The sequence below is a fragment of the Paramormyrops kingsleyae genome, chromosome 6 (genome assembly GCF_048594095.1).
Source record: "Paramormyrops kingsleyae isolate MSU_618 chromosome 6, PKINGS_0.4, whole genome shotgun sequence".
In the NCBI taxonomy this organism is placed as follows: Eukaryota; Metazoa; Chordata; class Actinopteri; order Osteoglossiformes; family Mormyridae; genus Paramormyrops; species Paramormyrops kingsleyae.
Genome location: NC_132802.1, coordinates 28,303,476 through 28,319,157, shown reverse-complemented (window position 1 = coordinate 28,319,157; position 15,682 = coordinate 28,303,476).

Below are 15,682 nucleotides of genomic sequence, written 5' to 3'. Positions count from 1 at the left end.
CATGCATCTTGGGCCACACCTATGCATATATTGCATCATGCATCTTAGGCCGCACCTATGCATATACCACATTATGCATTGAATACTGCATCAATGCACATACTGCATCATGCATCTTGGGCCGCACCTATGCACATACCGCATCATGCATCTTGGGCCGCATCTATGCACATACTGCATCATGCATCTTGGGCCGCACCTATGCATATATTGCATCATGCATCTTAGGCCGCACCTATGCATATATATCGCATTATGCATTGAATACTGCATCAATGCACATACTGCATCATGCATCTTGGGCCGCACCTATGCACATACCGCATCATGCATCTTGGGCCGCATCTATGCATATACTGCATCATGCATCTTATGCTGCACCTTTGCATATATTGCATGATGCATTGAAGACTGCACCTATGCACATACTGCATCATGCATCTTGGGCCACACCTATGCATATATTGCATCATGCATCTTAGGCCGCACCTATGCACATATCGCATCATGCATCTTGGGCCGCATGTATGCATATACTGCATCATGCATCTTAGGCCGCACCTATGCATATATTGCATGATGCATTGAAGACTGCACCTATGCACATACTGCATCATGCATCTTGGGCCACACCTATGCATATATTGCATCATGCATCTTAGGCCGCACCTATGCATATACCACATTATGCATTGAATACTGCATCAATGCACATACTGCATCATGCATCTTGGGCCGCACCTATGCACATACCGCATCATGCATCTTGGGCCGCATCTATGCATATACTGCATCATGCATCTTAGGCCGCACCTATGCAAATATTGCATGATGTATTGAAGACTGCACCTATGCACATACTGCATCATGCATCTTGGGCCGCACCTATGCATATATTGCATCATGCATCTTAGGCCGCACCTTTGCATATAATGCATTGAAGACTGCACCTATGCACATATCGCATCATGCATCTTGGGCCGCATGTATGCACATGCTGCATCATGCATCTTAGGCCGCACCTATGCACATACCGCATCATGCATCTTGGGCCGCATCTATGCATATACTGCATCATGCATCTTAGGCAGCACCTATGCACATACCGCAAAATCCATCTTAGGCCGCACCTATGCATATACCGCATAATGCATCTTAGGCTGCAACTATGCATATACTGCATTATGCATTGAAGATTGCATCTATGCACATACCACATCATGCATCTTAGGCCGCACCTATGCACATACTGCATCATGCATCTTGGGCCGCACCTATGCATATATTGCATCATGCATCTTAGGCCGCACCTATGCATATACCACATTATGCATTGAATACTGCATCAATGCAAATACTGCATCATGCATCTTGGGCCGCACCTATGCACATACCGCATCATGCATCTTGGGCCGCATCTATGCATATACTGCATCATGCATCTTAGGCCGCACCTATGCATATATTGCATGATGCATTGAATACTGCACCTATGCACATACTGCATCATGCATCTTGGGCCGCACCTATGCACATACCGCATCATGCATCTTAGGCCGCACCTATGCATATATTGCATGATGCATTGAATACTGCACCTATGCACATACTGCATCATGCATCTTGGGCCGCACCTATGCACATACCGCATCATGCATCTTGGGCCACATCTATGCACATACTGCATCATGCATCTTGGGCCGCACCTATGCATATATTGCATCATGCATCTTGGGCCGCATCTATGCACATACTGCATCATGCATCTTGGGCCGCACCTATGCATATATTGCATCATGCATCTTAGGCCGCACCTATGCATATATCGCATTATGCATTGAATACTGCATCAATGCACATACTGCATCATGCATCTTGGGCCACACCTATGCACATACCGCATCATGCATCTTGGGCCGCATCTATGCATATACTGCATCATGCATCTTAGGCCGCACCTATGCATATATTAAATGATGCATTGAAGACTGCACCTATAGACATACTGCATCATGCATCTTGGGCCGCACCTATGCATATATTGCATTATGCATCTTAGGCCGCACCTATGCATATACCACATTATGTATTGAATACTGCATCAATGTACATACTGCATCATGCATCTTGGGCCGCACCTATGCATATATTGCATCATTCATCTTAGGCCGCACCTATGCATATACCACATTATGCATTGAATACTGCATCAATGCACATACTGCATCATGCATCTTGGGCCGCACCTATGCACATACTGCATCATGCATCTTGGGCCGCACCTATGCACATACCGCATCATGCATCTTGGGCCGCATCTATGCACATACTGCATCATGCATCTTGGGCCACACCTATGCATATATTGCATCATGCATCTTAGGATGCACCTATGCATATTCCACATTATGCATTGAATACTGCATCAATGCACATACTGCATCATGCATCTTGGGCCGCACCTATGCACATACCGCATCATGCATCTTGGGCCGCATCTATGCACATACTGCATCATGCATCTTGGGCCGCACCTATGCATGTATTGCATCATGCATCTTAGGCCGCACCTATGCATATACTGCATTATGCATTGAATACTGCATGAATGCACATACTGCATCATGAATCTTGGGCCGCACCTATGCATATATTGCATCATGCATCTTAGGCCGCACCTATGCATATATATCGCATTATGCATTGAATACTGCATCAATGCACATACTGCATCATGCATCTTGGGCCGCACCTATGCACATACCGCATCATGCATCTTGGGCCGCATCTATGCACATACTGCATCATGCATCTTGGGCCGCACCTATGCATATATTGCATGATGCATTGAAGACTGCAACTATGCACATACTGCATCATGCATCTTGGGCCACACCTATGCATATATTGCATCATGCATCTTAGGCCGCACCTATGCACATATCGCATCATGCATCTTGGGTCGCATGTATGCATATACTGCATCATGCATCTTAGGCCGCACCTATGCATATATTGCATGATGCATTGAAGACTGCACCTATGCACATACTGCATCATGCATCTTGGGCCACACCTATGCATATATTGCATCATGCATCTTAGGCCGCACCTATGCATATACCACATTATGCATTGAATACTGCATCAATGCACATACTGCATCATGCATCTTGGGCCGCACCTATGCACATACCGCATCATGCATCTTGGGTCGCATCTATGCACATACTGCATCATGCATCTTGGGCCGCACCTATGCATATATTGCATCATGCATCTTAGGCCGCACCTATGCATATATATCGCATTATGCATTGAATACTGCATCAATGCACATACTGCATCATGCATCTTGGGCCGCACCTATGCACATACCGCATCATGCATCTTGGGCCGCATCTATGCATATACTGCATCATGCATCTTATGCTGCACCTTTGCATATATTGCATGATGCATTGAAGACTGCACCTATGCACATACTGCATCATGCATCTTGGGCCACACCTATGCATATATTGCATCATGCATCTTAGGCCGCACCTATGCACATATCGCATCATGCATCTTGGGCCGCATGTATGCATATACTGCATCATGCATCTTAGGCCGCACCTATGCATATATTGCATGATGCATTGAAGACTGCACCTATGCACATACTGCATCATGCATCTTGGGCCACACCTATGCATATATTGCATCATGCATCTTAGGCCGCACCTATGCATATACCACATTATGCATTGAATACTGCATCAATGCACATACTGCATCATGCATCTTGGGCCGCACCTATGCACATACCGCATCATGCATCTTGGGCCGCATCTATGCATATACTGCATCATGCATCTTAGGCCGCACCTATGCAAATATTGCATGATGTATTGAAGACTGCACCTATGCACATACTGCATCATGCATCTTGGGCCGCACCTATGCATATATTGCATCATGCATCTTAGGCCGCACCTTTGCATATAATGCATTGAAGACTGCACCTATGCACATATCGCATCATGCATCTTGGGCCGCATGTATGCACATGCTGCATCATGCATCTTAGGCCGCACCTATGCACATACCGCATCATGCATCTTGGGCCGCATCTATGCATATACTGCATCATGCATCTTAGGCCGCACCTATGCACATACCGCAAAATCCATCTTAGGCCGCACCTATGCATATACCGCATAATGCATCTTAGGCCGCAACTATGCTTATACTGCATTATGCATTGAAGACTGCATCTATGCACATACCACATCATGCATCTTGGGCCGCACCTATACACATACCGCATCATGCATCTTGGGCCGCACCTACACACATACCGCATCATGCATCTTAGTCCGCACCTATGCATATACCGCATCATGCATCTTGGGCCGCACCTATGCATATACTGCATCATGCATCTTGGGCCCCACCTATGCATATACTGCATCATGCATCTTAGGCCGCAACTATGCATATACTGCATAATGCATCGTAGATAGCACCTATGCACATACCGCATCATGCATCTCAGTCCGCACCTATGCACATACCGCATAATGCATCTTAGGCCGCACCTATGCACATACCGCATCATGCATCTCAGTCCGCACCTATGCACATACCGCATAATGCATCTTAGGCCGCACATACCGCATCATGCATCTCAGTCCGCACCTATGCACATACCGCATAATGCATCTTAGGCCGCACCTCTGCACATACTGCATCATGCATCTTAGGCCGCACCTATGCACATACTGCATCATGCATCTTGGGCCGCACCTATGCATGTATTGCATCATGCATCTTAGGCCGCACCTATGCATATACTGCATTATGCATTGAATACTGCATGAATGCACATACTGCATCATGAATCTTGGGCCGCACCTATGCACATACCGCATCATGCATCTTGGGCCGCACCTATGCACATACCGCATCATGCATCTTGGGCCACATCTATGCATATACTGCATCATGCATCTTAGGCCGCACCTATGCATATATTGCATGATGCATTGAAGACTGCACCTATGCACATACTGCATCATGCATCTTGGGCCGCACCTATGCATATATTGCATCATGCATCTTAGGCCGCACCTTTGCATATAATGCATTGAAGACTGCACCTATGCACATATCGCATCATGCATCTTGGGCCGCATGTATGCACATGCTGCATCATGCATCTTAGGCCGCACCTATGCACATACCGCATCATGCATCTTGGGCCGCATCTATGCATATACTGCATCATGCATCTTAGGCCGCACCTATGCACATACCGCAAAATCCATCTTAGGCCGCACCTATGCATATACCGCATAATGCATCTTAGGCCGCAACTATGCACATACTGCATTATGCATTGAAGACTGCATCTATGCACATACCACATCATGCATCTTGGGCCGCACCTATACACATACCGCATCATGCATCTTGGGCCGCACCTACACACATACCGCATCATGCATCTTAGTCCGCACCTATGCATATACCGCATCATGCATCTTGGGCCGCACCTATGCATATACTGCATCATGCATCTTGGGCCCCACCTATGCATATACCGCATCATGCATCTTAGGCCGCAACTATGCATATACTGCATAATGCATCGTAGATCGCACCTATGCACATACCGCATCATGCATCTCAGTCCGCACCTATGCACATACCGCATAATGCATCTTAGGCCGCACCTATGCACATACCGCATCATGCATCTCAGTCCGCACCTATGCACATACCGCATAATGCATCTTAGGCCGCACCTCTGCACATACTGCATCATGCATCTTAGGCCGCACCTATGCACATACTGCATCATGCATCTTGGGCCGCACCAATGCATATATTGCATCATGCATCTTAGGCCGCACCTATGCATATACCACATTATGCATTGAATACTGCATCAATGCACATACTGCATCATGCATCTTGGGCCGCACCTATGCACATACCGCATCATGCATCTTGGGCCGCATCTATGCACATACTGCATCATGCATCTTGGGCCGCACCTATGCATATATTGCATCATGCATCTTAGGCCGCACCTTTGCATATAATGCATTGAAGACTGCACCTATGCACATATCGCATCATGCATCTTGGGCCGCATGTATGCACATGCTGCATCATGCATCCTAGGCCGCACCTATGCACATACCGCATCATGCATCTTGGGCCGCATCTATGCATATACTGCATCATGCATCTTAGGCAGCACCTATGCACATACCGCAAAATCCATCTTAGGCCGCACCTATGCATATACCGCATAATGCATCTTAGGCTGCAACTATGCATATACTGCATTATGCATTGAAGATTGCATCTATGCACATACCACATCATGCATCTTAGGCCGCACCTATGCACATACTGCATCATGCATCTTGGGCCGCACCTATGCATATATTGCATCATGCATCTTAGGCCGCACCTATGCATATACCACATTATGCATTGAATACTGCATCAATGCAAATACTGCATCATGCATCTTGGGCCGCACCTATGCACATACCGCATCATGCATCTTGGGCCGCATCTATGCATATACTGCATCATGCATCTTAGGCCGCACCTATGCATATATTGCATGATGCATTGAATACTGCACCTATGCACATACTGCATCATGCATCTTGGGCCGCACCTATGCACATACCGCATCATGCATCTTAGGCCGCACCTATGCATATATTGCATGATGCATTGAATACTGCACCTATGCACATACTGCATCATGCATCTTGGGCCGCACCTATGCACATACCGCATCATGCATCTTGGGCCACATCTATGCACATACTGCATCATGCATCTTGGGCCGCACCTATGCATATATTGCATCATGCATCTTGGGCCGCATCTATGCACATACTGCATCATGCATCTTGGGCCGCACCTATGCATATATTGCATCATGCATCTTAGGCCGCACCTATGCATATATCGCATTATGCATTGAATACTGCATCAATGCACATACTGCATCATGCATCTTGGGCCACACCTATGCACATACCGCATCATGCATCTTGGGCCGCATCTATGCATATACTGCATCATGCATCTTAGGCCGCACCTATGCATATATTAAATGATGCATTGAAGACTGCACCTATAGACATACTGCATCATGCATCTTGGGCCGCACCTATGCATATATTGCATTATGCATCTTAGGCCGCACCTATGCATATACCACATTATGTATTGAATACTGCATCAATGTACATACTGCATCATGCATCTTGGGCCGCACCTATGCATATATTGCATCATTCATCTTAGGCCGCACCTATGCATATACCACATTATGCATTGAATACTGCATCAATGCACATACTGCATCATGCATCTTGGGCCGCACCTATGCACATACTGCATCATGCATCTTGGGCCGCACCTATGCACATACCGCATCATGCATCTTGGGCCGCATCTATGCACATACTGCATCATGCATCTTGGGCCACACCTATGCATATATTGCATCATGCATCTTAGGACGCACCTATGCATATTCCACATTATGCATTGAATACTGCATCAATGCACATACTGCATCATGCATCTTGGGCCGCACCTATGCACATACCGCATCATGCATCTTGGGCCGCATCTATGCACATACTGCATCATGCATCTTGGGCCGCACCTATGCATGTATTGCATCATGCATCTTAGGCCGCACCTATGCATATACTGCATTATGCATTGAATACTGCATCAATGCACATACTGCATCATGAATCTTGGGCCGCACCTATGCACATACCGCATCATGCATCTTGGGCCACACCTATGCACATACCGCATCATGCATCTTGGGCCCCACCTATGCATATACTGCATCATGCATCTTAGGCTGCAACTATGCATATACTGCATAATGCATCGTAGATAGCACCTATGCACATACCGCATCATGCATCTCAGTCCGCACCTATGCACATACCGCATAATGCATCTTAGGCCGCACCTATGCACATACCGCATCATGCATCTCAGTCCGCACCTATGCACATACCGCATAATGCATCTTAGGCCGCACATACCGCATCATGCATCTCAGTCCGCACCTATGCACATACCGCATAATGCATCTTAGGCCGCACCTCTGCACATACTGCATCATGCATCTTAGGCCGCACCTATGCACATACTGCATCATGCATCTTGGGCCGCACCTATGCATGTATTGCATCATGCATCTTAGGCCGCACCTATGCATATACTGCATTATGCATTGAATACTGCATGAATGCACATACTGCATCATGAATCTTGGGCCGCACCTATGCACATACCGCATCATGCATCTTGGGCCGCACCTATGCACATACCGCATCATGCATCTTGGGCCACATCTATGCATATACTGCATCATGCATCTTAGGCCGCACCTATGCATATATTGCATGATGCATTGAAGACTGCACCTATGCACATACTGCATCATGCATCTTGGGCCGCACCTATGCATATATTGCATCATGCATCTTAGGCCGCACCTTTGCATATAATGCATTGAAGACTGCACCTATGCACATACCGCATCATGCATCTCAGTCCGCACCTATGCACATACCGCATAATGCATCTTAGGCCGCACCTCTGCACATACTGCATCATGCATCTTGGGCCGCACCTATGCACATACCGCATCATGCATCTTGGGCCGCATCTATGCATATACTGCATCATGCATCTTATGCTGCACCTATGCATATATTGCATGATGCATTGAAGACTGCACCTATGCACATACTGCATCATGCATCTTGGGCCACACCTATGCATATATTGCATCATGCATCTTAGGCCGCACCTATGCACATATCGCATCATGCATCTTGGGCCGCATGTATGCATATACTGCATCATGCATCTTAGGCCGCACCTATGCATATATTGCATGATGCATTGAAGACTGCACCTATGCACATACTGCATCATGCATCTTGGGCCACACCTATGCATATATTGCATCATGCATCTTAGGCCGCACCTATGCATATACCACATTATGCATTGAATACTGCATCAATGCACATACTGCATCATGCATCTTGGGCCGCACCTATGCACATACCGCATCATGCATCTTGGGCCGCATCTATGCATATACTGCATCATGCATCTTAGACCGCACCTATGCATATATTGCATGATGTATTGAAGACTGCACCTATGCACATACTGCATCATGCATCTTGGGCCGCACCTATGCATATATTGCATCATGCATCTTAGGCCGCACCTTTGCATATACCGCATCATGCATCTTGGGCCGCATCTATGCATATACTGCATCATGCATCTTGGGCCACACCTATGCATATATTGCATCATGCATCTTAGGCCGCACCTATGCATATACCACATTATGCATTGAATACTGCATCAATGCACATACTGCATCATGCATCTTGGGCCGCACCTATGCACATACCGCATCATGCATCTTGGGCCGCATCTATGCATATACTGCATCATGCATCTTAGACCGCACCTATGCATATATTGCATGATGTATTGAAGACTGCACCTATGCACATATCGCATCATGCATCTTGGGCCGCATGTATGCACATGCTGCATCATGCATCTTAGGCCGCACCTATGCACATACCGCATCATGCATCTTGGGCCGCATCTATGCATATACTGCATCATGCATCTTAGGCCGCACCTATGCATATACCACATTATGCATTGAATACTGCATCAATGCAAATACTGCATCATGCATCTTGGGCCGCACCTATGCACATACCGCATCATGCATCTTGGGCCGCATCTATGCATATACTGCATCATGCATCTTAGGCCGCACCTATGCATATATTGCATGATGCATTGAATACTGCACCTATGCACATACTGCATCATGCATCTTGGGCCGCACCTATGCACATACCGCATCATGCATCTTAGGCCGCACCTATGCATATATTGCATGATGCATTGAATACTGCACCTATGCACATACTGCATCATGCATCTTGGGCCGCACCTATGCACATACCGCATCATGCATCTTGGGCCACATCTATGCACATACTGCATCATGCATCTTGGGCCGCACCTATGCATATATTGCATCATGCATCTTGGGCCGCATCTATGCACATACTGCATCATGCATCTTGGGCCGCACCTATGCATATATTGCATCATGCATCTTAGGCCGCACCTATGCATATATCGCATTATGCATTGAATACTGCATCAATGCACATACTGCATCATGCATCTTGGGCCACACCTATGCACATACCGCATCATGCATCTTGGGCCGCATCTATGCATATACTGCATCATGCATCTTAGGCCGCACCTATGCATATATTAAATGATGTATTGAAGACTGCACCTATGCACATACTGCATCATGCATCTTGGGCCGCACCTATGCATATATTGCATCATGCATCTTAGGCCGCACCTATGCAAATATTGCATGATGTATTGAAGACTGTACCTATGCACATACTGCATCATGCATCTTGGGCCGCACCTATGCATATATTGCATCATGCATCTTAGGCCGCACCTTTGCATATAATGCATTGAAGACTGCACCTATGCACATATCGCATCATGCATCTTGGGCCGCATGTATGCACATGCTGCATCATGCATCTTAGGCCGCACCTATGCACATACCGCATCATGCATCTTGAGCCGCATCTATGCATATACTGCATCATGCATCTTAGGCCGCACCTATGCATATACCACATTATGCATTGAATACTGCATCAATGCAAATACTGCATCATGCATCTTGGGCCGCACCTATGCACATACCGCATCATGCATCTTGGGCCGCATCTATGCATATACTGCATCATGCATCTTAGGCCGCACCTATGCATATATTGCATGATGCATTGAATACTGCACCTATGCACATACTGCATCATGCATCTTGGGCCGCACCTATGCACATACCGCATCATGCATCTTAGGCCGCACCTATGCATATATTGCATGATGCATTGAATACTGCACCTATGCACATACTGCATCATGCATCTTGGGCCGCACCTATGCACATACCGCATCATGCATCTTGGGCCACATCTATGCACATACTGCATCATGCATCTTGGGCCGCACCTATGCATATATTGCATCATGCATCTTGGGCCGCATCTATGCACATACTGCATCATGCATCTTGGGCCGCACCTATGCATATATTGCATCATGCATCTTAGGCCGCACCTATGCATATATCGCATTATGCATTGAATACTGCATCAATGCACATACTGCATCATGCATCTTGGGCCACACCTATGCACATACCGCATCATGCATCTTGGGCCGCATCTATGCATATACTGCATCATGCATCTTAGGCCGCACCTATGCATATATTAAATGATGTATTGAAGACTGCACCTATGCACATACTGCATCATGCATCTTGGGCCGCACCTATGCATATATTGCATCATGCATCTTAGGCCGCACCTATGCAAATATTGCATGATGTATTGAAGACTGCACCTATGCACATACTGCATCATGCATCTTGGGCCGCACCTATGCATATATTGCATCATGCATCTTAGGCCGCACCTTTGCATATAATGCATTGAAGACTGCACCTATGCACATATCGCATCATGCATCTTGGGCCGCATGTATGCACATGCTGCATCATGCATCTTAGGCCGCACCTATGCACATACCGCATCATGCATCTTGGGCCGCACCTATGCACATACCGCATCATGCATCTTAGGCCGCACCTATGCATATATTGCATGATGCATTGAATACTGCACCTATGCACATACTGCATCATGCATCTTGGGCCGCACCTATGCACATACCGCATCATGCATCTTGGGCCACATCTATGCACATACTGCATCATGCATCTTGGGCCGCACCTATGCATATATTGCATCATGCATCTTGGGCCGCATCTATGCACATACTGCATCATGCATCTTGGGCCGCACCTATGCATATATTGCATCATGCATCTTAGGCCGCACCTATGCATATATCGCATTATGCATTGAATACTGCATCAATGCACATACTGCATCATGCATCTTGGGCCACACCTATGCACATACCGCATCATGCATCTTGGGCCGCATCTATGCATATACTGCATCATGCATCTTAGGCCGCACCTATGCATATATTAAATGATGCATTGAAGACTGCACCTATAGACATACTGCATCATGCATCTTGGGCCGCACCTATGCATATATTGCATTATGCATCTTAGGCCGCACCTATGCATATACCACATTATGTATTGAATACTGCATCAATGTACATACTGCATCATGCATCTTGGGCCGCACCTATGCATATATTGCATCATTCATCTTAGGCCGCACCTATGCATATACCACATTATGCATTGAATACTGCATCAATGCACATACTGCATCATGCATCTTGGGCCGCACCTATGCACATACCGCATCATGCATCTTGGGCCGCATCTATGCATATACTGCATCATGCATCTTAGGCCGCACCTATGCAATTATTGCATGATGTATTGAAGACTGCACCTATGCACATACTGCATCATGCATCTTGGGCCGCACCTATGCATATATTGCATCATGCATCTTAGGCCGCACCTTTGCATATAATGCATTGAAGACTGCACCTATGCACATATCGCATCATGCATCTTGGGCCGCATGTATGCACATGCTGCATCATGCATCTTAGGCCGCACCTATGCACATACCGCATCATGCATCTTGGGCCGCATCTATGCATATACTGCATCATGCATCTTAGGCCGCACCTATGCACATACCGCAAAATCCATCTTAGGCCGCACCTATGCATATACCGCATAATGCATCTTAGGCCGCAACTATGCTTATACTGCATTATGCATTGAAGACTGCATCTATGCACATACCACATCATGCATCTTGGGCCGCACCTATACACATACCGCATCATGCATCTTGGGCCGCACCTACACACATACCGCATCATGCATCTTAGTCCGCACCTATGCATATACCGCATCATGCATCTTGGGCCGCACCTATGCATATACTGCATCATTCATCTTGGGCCCCACCTATGCATATACTGCATCATGCATCTTAGGCCGCAACTATGCATATACTGCATAATGCATCGTAGATCGCACCTATGCACATACCGCATCATGCATCTCAGTCCGCACCTATGCACATACCGCATAATGCATCTTAGGCCGCACCTATGCACATACCGCATCATGCATCTCAGTCCGCACCTATGCACATACCGCATAATGCATCTTAGGCCGCACATACCGCATCATGCATCTCAGTCCGCACCTATGCACATACCGCATAATGCATCTTAGGCCGCACCTCTGCACATACTGCATCATGCATCTTAGGCCGCACCTATGCACATACTGCATCATGCATCTTGGGCCGCACCTATGCATGTATTGCATCATGCATCTTAGGCCGCACCTATGCATATACTGCATTATGCATTGAATACTGCATGAATGCACATACTGCATCATGAATCTTGGGCCGCACCTATGCACATACCGCATCATGCATCTTGGGCCGCACCTATGCACATACCGCATCATGCATCTTGGGCCACATCTATGCATATACTGCATCATGCATCTTAGGCCGCACCTATGCATATATTGCATGATGCATTGAAGACTGCACCTATGCACATACTGCATCATGCATCTTGGGCCGCACCTATGCATATATTGCATCATGCATCTTAGGCCGCACCTTTGCATATAATGCATTGAAGACTGCACCTATGCACATATCGCATCATGCATCTTGGGCCGCATGTATGCACATGCTGCATCATGCATCTTAGGCCGCACCTATGCACATACCGCATCATGCATCTTGGGCCGCATCTATGCATATACTGCATCATGCATCTTAGGCCGCACCTATGCACATACCGCAAAATCCATCTTAGGCCGCACCTATGCATATACCGCATAATGCATCTTAGGCCGCAACTATGCACATACTGCATTATGCATTGAAGACTGCATCTATGCACATACCACATCATGCATCTTGGGCCGCACCTATACACATACCGCATCATGCATCTTGGGCCGCACCTACACACATACCGCATCATGCATCTTAGTCCGCACCTATGCATATACCGCATCATGCATCTTGGGCCGCACCTATGCATATACTGCATCATGCATCTTGGGCCCCACCTATGCATATACCGCATCATGCATCTTAGGCCGCAACTATGCATATACTGCATAATGCATCGTAGATCGCACCTATGCACATACCGCATCATGCATCTCAGTCCGCACCTATGCACATACCGCATAATGCATCTTAGGCCGCACCTATGCACATACCGCATCATGCATCTCAGTCCGCACCTATGCACATACCGCATAATGCATCTTAGGCCGCACCTCTGCACATACTGCATCATGCATCTTAGGCCGCACCTATGCACATACTGCATCATGCATCTTGGGCCGCACCAATGCATATATTGCATCATGCATCTTAGGCCGCACCTATGCATATACCACATTATGCATTGAATACTGCATCAATGCACATACTGCATCATGCATCTTGGGCCGCACCTATGCACATACCGCATCATGCATCTTGGGCCGCATCTATGCACATACTGCATCATGCATCTTGGGCCGCACCTATGCATATATTGCATCATGCATCTTAGGCCGCACCTTTGCATATAATGCATTGAAGACTGCACCTATGCACATATCGCATCATGCATCTTGGGCCGCATGTATGCACATGCTGCATCATGCATCCTAGGCCGCACCTATGCACATACCGCATCATGCATCTTGGGCCGCATCTATGCATATACTGCATCATGCATCTTAGGCAGCACCTATGCACATACCGCAAAATCCATCTTAGGCCGCACCTATGCATATACCGCATAATGCATCTTAGGCTGCAACTATGCATATACTGCATTATGCATTGAAGATTGCATCTATGCACATACCACATCATGCATCTTAGGCCGCACCTATGCACATACTGCATCATGCATCTTGGGCCGCACCTATGCATATATTGCATCATGCATCTTAGGCCGCACCTATGCATATACCACATTATGCATTGAATACTGCATCAATGCAAATACTGCATCATGCATCTTGGGCCGCACCTATGCACATACCGCATCATGCATCTTGGGCCGCATCTATGCATATACTGCATCATGCATCTTATGCTGCACCTATGCATATATTGCATGATGCATTGAAGACTGCACCTATGCACATACTGCATCATGCATCTTGGGCCACACCTATGCATATATTGCATCATGCATCTTAGGCCGCACCTATGCACATATCGCATCATGCATCTTGGGCCGCATGTATGCATATACTGCATCATGCATCTTAGGCCGCACCTATGCATATATTGCATGATGCATTGAAGACTGCACCTATGCACATACTGCATCATGCATCTTGGGCCACACCTATGCATATATTGCATCATGCATCTTAGGCCGCACCTATGCATATACCACATTATGCATTGAATACTGCATCAATGCACATACTGCATCATGCATCTTGGGCCGCACCTATGCACATACCGCATCA